Source organism: Triticum dicoccoides, chromosome 3B (assembly GCF_002162155.2).
Source record: "Triticum dicoccoides isolate Atlit2015 ecotype Zavitan chromosome 3B, WEW_v2.0, whole genome shotgun sequence".
NCBI lineage: Eukaryota > Viridiplantae > Streptophyta > Magnoliopsida > Poales > Poaceae > Triticum > Triticum dicoccoides.
Genome location: NC_041385.1, coordinates 6,970,263 through 6,984,478, shown reverse-complemented (window position 1 = coordinate 6,984,478; position 14,216 = coordinate 6,970,263).

The following is a 14,216-nucleotide window of genomic DNA, read 5'->3' as shown; positions in this document are numbered from 1 at the left end:
TAGCCCTCTCTGGTGTCTATATAAACCGGATGGCTTTAGTCCATAGGACGAACAACAATCATACCATAGGCTAGCTTCTAGGGTTTAGCCTCCTTGATCTCGTGGTAGACTACTCTTGTAACCCACATCATCAACATTAATCAAGCAGGACGTAGGGTTTTACCTCCATCAAGAGGGCCCGAACCTGGGTAAAAACATCGTGTCCCTCGTCTCCTGTTACCATCCGCCTAGACGCACAGTTCGGGACCCCCTACCCGAGATCCGCCGGTTTGGACGCCGACATTGGTGCTTTCATTGAGAGTTCCTCTGTGTCGTCACCGGTAGGCTCAATGGCTTCTTCGATCATCAATGACGATGCAGTCCAGGGTGAGACCTTCCTCCCCGGATAGATCTTCGTATTCGGCGGCTTCGCACTGTGGGCCAATTCGCTTGGCCAGCTGGAGCAGATCGAAGGCTACGCCCCTGGCCGTCAGGTCAGATTTGGAAGTTTGAACTTCACGGCTGACATCCGCGGGGACTTGATCCTTGACGGATTCGAGCCACAGCCGAGCGTGCCGTACTGTCACGATGGGCATGATTTAGCTCTGCAACCGGACAGTACCCTGGAGGCCGCACTCGAACCTGCTCCGATCTTCAATTCGGAGCTAGCTCCGCAGATCGAGGATGGATGCCTAGACACCGCCTCGGGGGCTGCAACCTCTATGGCGATAGAGCCGAACACTGACTTTGTCCCTCATAAAGCTCGTGACTCCAAGGTGCCGAACTCCTTGCCGGACTCCGGACCTCCCGCGCCCCCTCCAGTCGAATCCGATTGGGCGCCGATCATGGAGTTCACCGCGGCGGACATCTTTCAACACTCACCTTTTGGCGACATCTTGAGTTCGCTAAAGTACCTCTCGTTATCAGGAGAGGCCTGGCCGGACTGCGGCCAGGACGGTTGGGATGCGGACGACGAAGAAATTCAGAGCGCACCAACCACCCACTTGGTAGCCACTACCGACGATCTAACTGACATGCTAGATTACGACTCTGAGGACATCGATGGTATGGACGACGATGCCGGAGACGACCAAGAACCAGCGCCCACCGGGCACTGGAAAGCCACCTCTTCATACGACATATACATGGTGGATATCCCAAAGGATGGGAACGACGAAGGAATAGCGGAGGATGACCCCTCCAAGAAACAGCCCTAGCGCCAGCGTCAGCGGCGCCGCTCTAAATCCTGCCATAGCAAGAATGAGGATTCCGGCACCGGAGACAATAATACACCGGATAGCGCCAAAGACAACCCACTCTAGCAAGATCCAGCGTAGGAGGAAGGGGACGCCAGCCCTCATGAGAGAGCGTCCGAAGAAGAGGTAGAGGACTATATGCCTCCCTCCGGAGACGAGGCAAGCCTTGACGATGATGAATTCGTCATGCCTGAGGATCCCGTCGAACAGGAGGGTTTCAAACGCAGGCTTATGGCCACAGCAAACAGCCTCAAGAAAAAGCAGCAGCAGCTTAGAGCTGATCAAGATCTGCTAGCCGACAGATGGACCGAAGTCCTCGCGGCCGAAGAGCATGAACTCGAACGCCCCTCCAAAAGCTACCCCAAACGTAAGCTGCTCCCCCGATTAGAGGTGGAGGCATATGATCCCGCTTCACCAGGAGACAATACGGCTGATCGACCACCCCGTGGTCGCGACAGAGAGGCCTCAAGGCCCTTCACTAGACCCGTACCCCAGCATCGCTCGAAAAGCACAAGGCCATAGGGGAACACTCTGGACCTATGAGACATATTGGAGGATAAGGCAAGACAATCAAGATCGATCTATGGATCACGTGGGCGCCCCACGATACGTGACGATCACCGTCACCCCGGACACCGTAAGTCCGGCCGGGCCGAACACAACAGACAAAGCTCTTTTGAGCTCCGTCGCGATATCGCCCAGTACAGAGGCGCCGCACACCCACTGTGCTTCACAGATGAGGTAATGTATCATCAAATCCTAGAAGGATCTAAACCCATCAATATTGAATCCTACGATGGCACAACAGACCCCGCGGTTTGGATTGAAGACTATCTCCTTCACATCCACATGGCCCGCGGTGACGATCTTCACGCCATCAAATGCCTCCCAGGGAAAGGAACCCTTAACGGAACTATTCTCCCTGGAAGATGTTTCTTACTAACCATGTAATATAACATAACTAGTTGGGCACTTGTCTGATAAAGCAATTATGACCCCGACGCCTTGTCTCCATGCATGCCCCGGTTCTTTTATAACCATAGGGGTATTCGGACACACTGCGGACTGTTGGGTCCCGAGGTTGAAGCGAAACGGTCCGCAAAGACAAACGATCTACAATCCGGCTAGAAGGCATCTTACATGTCATTTCAAATTACATCGTCAAACCGACTGATTGTACTCCTCCTCAATCCCATCTAACAGGCTGTCTAATTTACAGTCCCGTTGGGAATATTTTGTGGCCAGTTCTACTTGGCCATACATCAAGCTCACAGGGATCTCCTTCCCATCAGGCCCCGCAGGTCCGACCTCGGCCATGTGGTTTGGGTCAGCCTTCGGGTAGCGCGTCTTCACCATGGCCCAGGCCTCCCTGGCGCCCTGACGGCAGGCCGATATCTTCCACGAACGGAGGCGTCGCCGTGCTCCCTGGAGCTTCTCAGCAAGCTCACCAAGGCCCTCGGGTAGGGAGACGGATGGCCATAAAGCCTGAACGACGCCACTCATCGCCTGCCGAACACGTTCGAACAATTGCACCAGCTCGGGAAGTTGGTCACCTGTTGACCCAGGCATTTCCTCCGCAGGGCGACCTGTGAGCACACCTAAAGACATATTTCTGTCAAACGACTTCCTCGCCGAATTCTTCTTTTCAAAGGAATTTGCTCAAGCACTTACTATAAATGCCGCGACGAAGTCACTGATTCTCCTTCAAGGAGCCAGACAGCTGGGCCCGAACACCTTTCAGCTCTTCTCCTAGCTGGGTGTGGGCATCTTGGAGCTTGTTTCTCTCCTGCTGCACCTTCATAAGCACCCTCTTGCCAGCCTTTAGCTGACGCAGTAGCTGTTGCTTGTCTGGATCTAGTCCGGCGCCCTCTGCAATATTATTGTCAGATTCACGCCGCACTTTGTTAATTAATTATCTTTTCAAAGTACGTCTTACCAGCGGGGGTCTCTGTGGCTCCCCCTGTGGCGGCCAGTGCGGCCTCAAATTGGGCCTTGCAATCTTGGAGCTCCTGGGACAGATGGGTATTCTTCTCCGTAAGATCCTGCATAAAAATTGATCCTTAAATCAGTTATTTTAACCATTTTAAGTCTCGGGGGCTACTGGCATATATAACTATTAAATTTACTTACACGTATGTCTTTCACATACTGCTCCGTGGCTCTGGTTAACCCATCTTGAGCGGCACGGAGGTGCGCGTTTCCCGCATCAAAGGCATTTAACGCCTCTGGGGAGAAACACGCGTCACGAAGAACTGTCCGGCGACGCCTGTGATTCATGACGCTCTCCACCTCAGACCGGGTGGTGGACAGCCTGTCGGCATCCTTCGTCGGAGGAGCGTCCGACTCATGCCTTGTATTTGCCTCCCCTTCCGGGCCATGCGTTGGAGCATGGCTGGCGGAGGCTTGATTGGCAACCTCTCCGGACACTGTCCGGCGAGCGCTCTTTCTGGAAAAGTTATGAGAATTAATATACCTCCTGGGAATCCTTCCCTTAAAAAATAGCGGTGCTCCGTACCATTGCAGCGACGTTTCAGTTCGCGTCGCACTCCTCTTCCGCCTGCTAGGCCGGACTGACCCTTGTTGGCCGGTCGCCGTGGGCTCGACTTCCTGCCGTAAAGGCGCTTCCTGTCGAACACCATTGGTGCACGGTGGTCAGAACTAAGCATTAAAGAAGTAACGGCGCCAGGACTTCGGTCGTACTCACCGGGGAAGCCGGACACAAACCGGGGTAGTCAGCCATAATGTCGACTAAAGCATTATCTATGCTGAGCTGGTGGTACACCCCGTCGATCGGTTCCACCGCTAAGTCCGGATCCTCTTTGGAGGCCGGATCAAGGGACCTTTCTGGGTCTTCGGGTTGTGGGGCTGGGCTTTTTATGCCCTCCACATCCCGACGTAGTTCCTGTGTCAAAATCATACAATAAGACAACTGCCTTTAAAGGCACGGTTCAGATATGCATGCGACCGCTTACCCAGCTCCGAGGGTTATTCATGGAAAATCCGTTCAGAGGATTCATGCGGAGGAAGTCCTCCTTCTCCCCCTTGTACAAGCCGGACAGGATCTTCACCAGATCGTCGGCCGAGCCAGGTCCCTTGCGGCCGTGACGAGTGGCGTCGTCGTCTCCGTTGCAGTCCCACATGGGGTGGCCCCTATATTGGAGCGGCTGCACCCCACGCATAATGCATGTGGCCATGACTCCGATCATGGTTAATCCGGAATGGGCTAGCAGCCGTATCCGGCCCATCAAGTAATGGACGCTACTATCGTCTTCTCGTTGAGGGCTCCGTGGGCGCCAACTTAGGCGTTTCTTCAGGGGAGCGCTGCTGAACTTCGGAAGGCCGATCCGGACTGGATCCGGCAGCAGAGCGTCCTCCATATAAAACCACTCCGAAGGCCAATCTTCGGACGCCTTCATCGGGGTCCCGGACAGGTATCCGGTCCCGGCGATGCGCCATATTTCGGCTCCGCCCACTTGATATATCGACCCCTCGTGAGAGCGGGGTACGAGGCAAAACAGCCACTTCCACAGCGCAAAATGGGGCTCAATGCCCAAGAACAGCTCACACAGAGCTACGAAGCCCGCGATGTGCAAAATGGAGGCAGGTGTAAGGTGATGAAGCTGGAGTCCGTAGAACTCCAGGAGCCCCCGGAGAAACGGATGTATAGGAAATCCGAGTCCCCTTATTAAGTAGGAGACGAAGCACACCGGCTCTCCTTTGGAGGGATTGGGGGCACTCTCCGCCTGCTTCCGACCTTTGTAGGTGGCTAGTCCGGCTCGAACCGGAACCATGAAGGCCGGGGGAAGATATCCCTCTGCTTGGAGCGTCACTAACTCGCTGTGCGGGAATGAGCATCTTCTCCAATCTCCTGGCTTAGGGATGGGAGCGCGAGAAGAGGAGCCGCGTCGACTGTCCATGTTGGAATGGGTTTGGTGTCAGATGCGCCTCGATGAGTGCTTGCGGAAGGAGGATGATGTGATTTGGATTTGGATCCTCGCCTCTCTTATAGGCAGCTTATTTGCGCAGCTAGGGGGTAAAACATAAAAATACCCTGGCTTTTCGCATTCGTGCGACGCGTGGAAGAAGACCATTATTGGACGCGGAAGCCAAGGAGCGCAACATTTATGAAGCAACCAGACACTATCCGGCAAACACATGGAGCATGAAGAAGAACCCGCCTTGCAAACGCCGAAGACAACATACGCGCCGGATTCGTCGTTATTGAAGCCTGGTTCGGGGGCTACTGAGGGAGTCCCAGACTAGGGGGTGTCCGGATAGCCGAACTATCATCATCGGCCAGACTCCAAGACTATGAAGATACAAGATTGAAGACTTCGTCCCGTGTCCGGATGGGACTTTCCTTGGCGTGGAAGGCAAGCTTGGCGATACGGATATGTAGATCTCCTACCATTGTAACCGACTCTGTGTAACCCTAGCCCTCTCCGGTATCTATATAAACCGTATGGCTTTAGTCCATAGGACGAACACAATCATACCATAGGCTAGCTTCTAGGGTTTAGCCTCCTTGATCTCGTGGTAGATCTACTCTTGTAACCCACATCATCAACATTAATCAAGCAGGACGTAGGGTTTTACCTCCATCAAGAGGGCCCGAACCTGGGTAAAAACATCGTGTCCCTCGTCTCCTGTTACCATCCGCCTAGATGCATAGTTCGGGACCCCCTACCCGAGATCCGCCGGTTTTGACACCGACAGTCGCTATCACAGCCGCCGGGTCAAAAGCAGAACATTTCAGGAAGGCGATTTAGTGCTCCGGATCATCCAGGATCAGTCTGATATGCACAATCTATCCCCTCCTTGGGAAGGACCCTTTGTGGTCAGCAAGAATCTGCACAACGGGTCATACTACCTCATCGATATTCGAGAGCACAGGGACTCAGGTAAATCGGAGGAGGAGACCCGTCGGCCGTGGAATATAGCCCATCTTCGGCCTTATTATACTTAAGCCACCGGCTCTTTAGATGTATATATTTTTTGACAATGTATATATTATATAAAGTAATAAAGCAGGACCTATGTCCTTTTTTCACCCTCAAAAAAGTGTTTTCACCCTCAAAAAAGTGTATATGTCTTTTTGACAGGTGGTGGAAACAACCAATAGGGACCGGATCATATCTGAATCCGGCTTCACCTTTGGTCCGGCTTATGATCATATCTGAATCTAGCCATGGTCACTTGGGGGCTTCCTGTTCAAACATAGGTCGTATCCGAACCAAAGAGAACATAGCTGTCGATACCCACTTGATCGGCATACTTGCCAAACCTACTTGGGGGCTTCTTGATCATATTTGAATCATATCTTAACCTCTTTAGGTCTGATGTGGATCATATACGAATCAGCGTCATTAAACAAATCCTATGGTCACTTGGGGGCTTCCTGTTCAAACATAGGTCGTATTCGAACCAAAGAGAACATAGCTGTCGATAGCCACTTGATTGGCATCGCCACGCCACTGGGGGCTATATGATCATATCCGAATCTTAGCTTAACCCCTTTGGAACGGTTTACTGATCGTATCCGAATCAGAAGCCTGTAACAGTATTTTGATTGTTCTGATACCTTGTGGAAAGCATTTTACGGTGTTTTTTGTCTTGCCGGTTTAATATCCGTCACCCAGGTTATTAAGTACTAGGTGAACATTATATGAGACGGGAAGATCATTCAAGGATTGCAGAGTAAGGCAAGCAAAATTTAACATGCCAAGGAAGTAAGGGCCAGAAATATACAACCATGGCGGCTTACGGAAAGCGTTAAGTAATAAGAGCATGCACGAAGGCATGACAAGCATTAAGCAGTTTCTTTCTACCCTATTACAAGACTCCCCGAGTCTGAATTGATGAAGCATTGTTTTCGTCCAAACACCCGGCGATTTACTCCTTGGGCGGGCTTGAGGGCTCCGGGTTATCCTTCACCGCTTCTCCGTCGGTTGTTTTTTCCTGGAAAGTTGATGAAGCCCAATCAATGCCGCTCAAAGCTTCAAATTCAGCTTCATCATCTATTAAACCGGCCGGGTCCACTTCAGGGGCAAAAGTATGCTTACGAATTGGAGGGATCAAGCTGATTTGATCATATGGAGCGTTTGGGATTTTCCGGTTGTTACTGTCATAAGCCGACGCACACTTGTTGAGGTCAGTATTGTTTCCGATAAGGGTGGCCACCGGACGTATGGCTTTGACACAGGCATGGAAGTCATGATCATCAAAGGCATTGCCGTCTTCCTTTAGACTCGGATATCCAAGAGCGAGGTCGGCCGGGTCTAGTTCTGGAAGCCATGCTTTTGCCCGGCTCAGAGCGGCTACGGCCCCGGCTCTTGAAGATGAACGCCTTAAGTCTTGGATCCGCTGAGGTAGAAAGGAAAGGCTCTTCAGAACATCTTGCAAAAGGCGGGGGTGTGGAGTTAATAAAGCTACAACGGCCAGGGCACGTTGTGTCCCGGAGTATAGCTGTTCCACTAACGTGTAAACCGCTTTAAGCTTGATCAGCGTGTTCTGCTTCAGATTGACACTCCTGGAGCCTGTATGTGCACAAGCATAACGATAAGCCGGAAGTAATTATTACAATAATCATTGTAAGGTTGCCATGATAAAGCTATGTCACAATAACTTACCAAAGATGGCTGAGACCATTTGGGTATTTGCTGTTTTAAGTTGGACAGCGCGGTTGTTGCTTCTGCAAGAGATGCTTCGGCTGTTTCGGCCCGAGTCACCAGGGAAGCCTTTTCTTCAGCCCAAATTGTCTTTTCCGACTCAAAATTCTTCTTTAGTTTCTCATTTTCAGAGACACTAAATTCAAATTTGGAGTTAGCTTTTTGTGTCTCAAGTTCTTGAGTTTCCAGACGACTCTTCAGGGCAGCGAGCTCTGATTCAAATTGACTTATGGCAGCCTGCATTGACACCAGGTTATGGTAAGGATTCTAGTAAGGTAAACATTTAAGTCCCAAGCACTTTACAAGTAAAGATACTTGGCACTTGGGGGCTAATGTATGCTGAAGAATTTTTAACTTTATCCTGTCGGGTCAAACATATTAAGTCTCAAGCACCTTACAAGTAAGGATACTTGACATTTGGGGACTAATGTGTATTGAAGAATTTTTAACTTTATCCTGCCGGGTCAAACATATTAAGTCTCAAGCACCTTACAAGTAAAGATACTTGACACTTGGGGACTAATGTGTATTGCAAATTTAAAAGCCTTATGTTATACCGGGTTAAATAAATTCTTTTTAAGCCGGATAAGTTAACAAGTAAAAGCAGACTTCTAAGTCTACAGCGTATTTGTTCATAAGCGGTAGACTTGGGGCTAGTACAGTATATATAAGGCTCAGATAAAAGTATAAGTTATACCTCAGATTTATGCTGTATTTGTTTCACCATGTCAACTTCCAAGTCACGGCTATTATGCACTTGATTCAGATAGCCTGAGACTATATCACCAATGCTTAGGTGAGTATAATCAGTAATGTCCTGCTTGGCTTTTCGGCGTTGGGCAAACTCTTCTTTGGCGGAACATTTGGCAAGGACTGTGGGCTGCCCTGGTTCAACAAACTGGGACTTCACAATTTCAACGTCCGGGTCAATTCTCTTCACTGGGCTATGAATTTCCTGGTTAGCAGAATCATGGATAGCGTCTTCTGCACGTGGGTCAGAGGTTGACACCGGAATACCGAAAGCCGGCTCAGGCGGTGTCGGATGAGTGGAGCTGTCAGGAACGGATGAGTCAATCGCCGGTTCAGTGACCACCTGGTCATGGGACGGCTTGTTCTTCTTTGCCCTCTTGCTGGGCTTCACCTGCAGGCTGTTAACAAAAGCAGAAGGATGAGTATGCAAGCACAGGTAAAACAAAAAGTGCATAAGTTTATATTACCCGGGAGAAGTTTTAAAAGTCGGCATATTTGACTGCATGGATTCGCCGGAAGAAGGAGAGGTATCCTGATAGTTGGAGTCAGATGAATTGAGAGGTTGACGAATTAAGCCTGCTAAAGGTAAGACAGAACATAAATCGGAGATAACCTCAGTCCGACGCTTTCTGGTTACATCAGGTAAGCTGGAGGGGAGTTCTGCATCCTTGTTGTTCCGGGTATGCCTCCGGCTCTCAAGCTGTTGTTGCTTCAAAATAAATTGAGGATCTTGATAAGCAAGTGCATGTGAAAATCTTACTTTCCGGGTCACCCTTCGGGTCTTTCGCTTTAGCAAAGGCTTTGAGTCGGAGGATATTATAGTTACCTCTTTAGTGGCTGCTCGACTGTTCCCCGTATCCTCCTGAAAGGATAAAATGTCAGACAGGTGATAACAAGGGACTTAAGAAAATTTAAAAAGATTACCTCTTCCTCATCCGAAGAGCTATCCTCCAATCTGAGTAAGTCGGAGGTGCTGGGTTTTTTCTTCTTCGAGGTTCCTACCTTGGCGGCTTTCCTTTCAGCTTTCTTGGTCATTCTGGCTTGTTTGGCAGCTTCATGATCATATTTGGCTTTCCAGAAGCCATCCCCAGCCTGTGGAAAAAGTTAAAAAATTATGAGTATCAAGCAAGGTATAATGCACCCGTGAACATTGGTTACGATTGATAACTTACCGCAGGGGCCGGGTTATTCTCAGCAGGTGCAATATCATGCATAATTACTTTATATAAGGAATGAGATATTGCACTCACACTAGCACACATATCACATAAGCCATGATAACAATGATCACCTATTTTAATAGAAACAACAGGCATGCCAACAACAGGTCTATGCTTATTTTTAGTATCAGGTCTAGCAATTCTAGCAACTTCATCATAGAAATAAATAACATGCCCATCAATATAATCGACCAACATATATTTAACCATAGCAATACTAGGTTCAACTTTAATTTGTTCAGGGGGTGTAGGTGTTCTAGCATTACTCTTACGAACCACAGTTGAAGCTTTAGCATGATCCTTTATTCTAACGGGAAAAGGCGAATTCTCAATATAAGAGGTAGGAACAATAGGATCAACATTGTAAGTAATAGTTTTTTCTTCAACTTTAATAGGTTCTAATACTTTCACTTCAATGGGAGCATGATATTTAAACCACTTCTCCTTAGGGAGATCAACATGAGTAGAAAATGATTCACAGAAAGAAGCTACTATCTCAGAGTCAAGTCCATATTTAGTGCTAAATTCACGAAAAGCATCGGTATCCATAAAAGATTTAACACAATAAAACTTAGGGGTTATACCTGACTCCTTAGATTCGTCGAGTTCCCAGTCTTCAGAGTTGCATTTAATTCTTTCCAATAAATCCCATTTGAATTCAATTGTCTTCATCATAAAAGAACCAGTATAAGAAGTATCGAGCATGGAGCGATCATTATGAGAAAGCCCAGCATAAATTTTTTGAATAATAATTTTTCTTGAGAGCCCATGCACTAGTAGAAAAGGGGGCAGTGGTCCAGGCCGGGTCAGCCCATTAGTCCCGGTTCAATCCAGAACCGGGACCAATGGGGGCATTGGACCCGGTTCGTGAGCCCCGGGGGCCGGCCGGGCCACGTGGGCCATTGGTCCCGGTTCGGCTGGACCTATTGGTTCCGGTTGGTGGGACGAACCGGGACCAATGCGCCTCGCTCCTGTCCCACCACCATTGGTCCCGGTTGGTGGAGTGAACCGGGACCAAAGGCTGCCCTTTAGTCCCGGTTGGCGCCACCAACCGGGACCAATTAGTTGCCTATATCTACCCCTCGCCCACGAGCAGAGCACTCCCAGTGCTCTATTTTTCGTGGCCGGCGAGGGGAGAGCTTTGTGGTGCTCTAGCTCACCTCCTATGCACACGAGGTGTTCGATGGAATGCCCGAGCCACACTACTTAAGCTTTCTCCTCTCCAAGCTCGACCTCCAAGCTCCATTTTCCTCAATATTTGTCTAGGTTTAGCGGTCCGTCACGTCCCGTCCCCGTCTTCACCGCCGTCAATCGCCCGTGCCGATCTCGTCGCCAGCAACACCGTGGTGAGCCTCTTGTTCTTATCTTCTTTCTAAAAGGAAAAAAATTCTTACTTGTCTATTTATATAGATACTTGTATAATTTTCTTACTTTTATTATTGCATCTTATATAGTGCGATGGTTTTGGTATCCGCCCCATCGGCCCTCGTCCTGTCTATGATTCGAATGTGGTATACATTATCTTTTCATAACTATTGGTTCATTTATTGTTTATGACAATTATGCCGATCAATGTGACATAGATTTTATTTATCTAGGAGGTTGTTGAACCGGAAATTCCAACCGACCCTATTGTCGAGAGGTTAAATTTAGTTGAAGAAGAAAACAATTTGTTGAAGGATAAAATTAGAAAAATTGAGGAGAAGATGATATTGGAGTTGCATATTGCGGATGTCGTCGATGATCACAAGATCAAGATGGATGCAATGCGCTTGAAGATTAGAAAGATTAGAAAATATGCCATTCATACCGAGGCTTGGTATCATTATGCCGTTGGATCAGTTGTTACATTGGTTGCGATTATGATCGCATTTGTTTTCGCATTGAAATGTTTTACATAGTTTCAGTGTATGGTTTAATTAATTTAGATGCTCTGCAGAGCTTTATGTTGTTAGATGAGAACTATGTATGTACTTTGGTTTTAATGTGATGATGAACTTCTATTAATTTGGTAACTTAGTTATCTATTCATGATGTTCTGTAATGATTTTTGACACACTTAATTATATATAATGCACGCAGATGAACCGGCAATGGATGGCTGGTTCAAGACACACCTCCGAGTATATTAAGGGCATGCATGATTTTCTCGAAGTGGCTGAGGCAAACAAGCAGAATGGTTTTATTTGTTGTCCATGCCCTATATGTGGGAATACGAAGTCTTACTCTAACCGGAAAATCCTCCACACCCACCTGCTTTACAAGGGTTTCATGCCACACTATAATGTTTGGACGAGGCACAGAGAAATAGGGGTTATGATGGAAGACGGTGAATAAGAAGAGTATGATGACAACTATGTGCCCCTTGAATACGGTGATGCTACTGAACATCAAGAGGAACCAGACGATGTGCACGATGATGCTGCAACGGGCGAAGATGCAGAAGATCAAGAGGAACCAGACGATGTGCCCGATGATGATGATCTCCGCCGGGTCATTATCGATGCAAGGACGCAATGCGAAAGTCAAAAGGAGAAGCTGAAGCTAGCTAGTACTAGTGCTCCATAGTTTCTGTACCATGTTTGAATAATAATTAAAATGTTGTAAATATTTGCAGAAACTATGGAGCACTGCCGAGACGAAGAAACAGAAGCGATATTGGGGGACATAATCACAAATGGAAGCGATGAAGTTGCATCATTTCTCCTCGACACCGTTGCTCAGCTGGAAGAACTGGGTGAAGAAGAGGGCTATGTTCATGATGGCTTCGGCCCATTAATGCCGATACAAGAAGAGCACTATGTTCATGATGGCTCCGGTGACACAATGGAGGTACAAGAAGGAGACAGTGCTGACTGCTCCGGTGACCGAACCGAACCCGGACAGGTATATGTATATTAGTTAAGCCCGTGCTGACTAGTTAATTGATGCTTCCATTGTTTTGGTATATGTACACATATTAATTACTCTCGTCTTTCTTCCTTATAATTTCTAGCCCTCCGGATCGAGCACAACTTCGGTAAGGAGACGAGGCCCGAAGAAAAAGTTGAGCTCGGATGAAAAGTTTGAGAACATAGAAATCGCGCCCGACGGCGAACCGATTGAACCCATCCGGACAAGGAAGGCATTTTCTGCTCAGTGCGGGGTTCTTGTTAGGGAGAAGATCCCGATCAGCATCCAGCAATGGTATAAGCCTAAGGAGGAAGACCCTGAGGTGTCTTATGTCAATGATATGCAGAAAGAATATCTTTGGACTGAGCTGAAGGCAAATTTCACCCTACCGTCAGAGGAGGATCTAGAGAAGCCAGTTAAAGAGCAATTAATCAAGTCTTGTGCTCTTAAGAAGATGGCAACCCTAATGAGGAGGTGGAGGAAAGAGCTGAACCAGTTTGTCGAAAAAAAAGACACCAGGATTCATCGGCAAATATGAGAAGATCAAAGATCAATGGCCCTCATTTGTGGCCAACAAGACATTGGAAAAGAGTAAGAAGATGTCGGAGACAAACAAGAAAAATGTTGCGAAGAAGAAGCTTCACCATCACACGGGGTCAGGTGGCTACCTGCAAGCCCGACCTAAGTGGTCCAAGGCTGAGAATGATCTGCTTGAAAAAGGGATCGAACCAGAGACAATGAGATGGACAGACCGTTGCCGGACTTGGTTCTTCGGGTCTGGCGGAACCTTGGACCCTGTAACAGGGTTTTGCTAGTGGACGGACGAGCAACTGGAAATACCAATCAAGAACCTTCGACACTATATCGATGCAGCACAGCGAGGGACGTTCCTTCCAAACAGGGAGAAGGACGAGCTCACAATGGCCCTAGGGAATCCTGAGCACCCTGGACGGACACGAGTCACGCCAGGCTCCATTCCGTGGAAGGTTGGTTTTCCGGACGCAGGGGGTTACAAAACCCACAAGAGGAGGAAGAAACTGGAGCAGGACCAACTGCAGGCGCTGCACGAAAGGGTAATGGGGCTAGAGGATCGAGAAGAGGAATGAGAAGCAGCAGATCGCAGCAAACGACCTGCCGAAGCTTCCCCAGAAGCTACCCCGCCATCTCAGCGGAGAAGCCGCATGGCTTCCACCGAGCTGCTTCAGCCGTAGCATGTCTTGACGGCTCCTGCCAGCTATCCCGTGGATGGTATCACAGAGTCTCAAAATTGCCACATTATTGCGCGATGGATGAATTTGAAGGTCAACGCGGCTCTTGGCCAAGTTTATCCTAGTGGACCCGGCACAACTTATCACTGCCAGCCGATTCCAGAAGGATATGCTAAGGTGATGGTGGATGAAATAACGGAGGGATTTGAGGACCTCCCGCTTGAGCACCCTACCGGTGAAGGG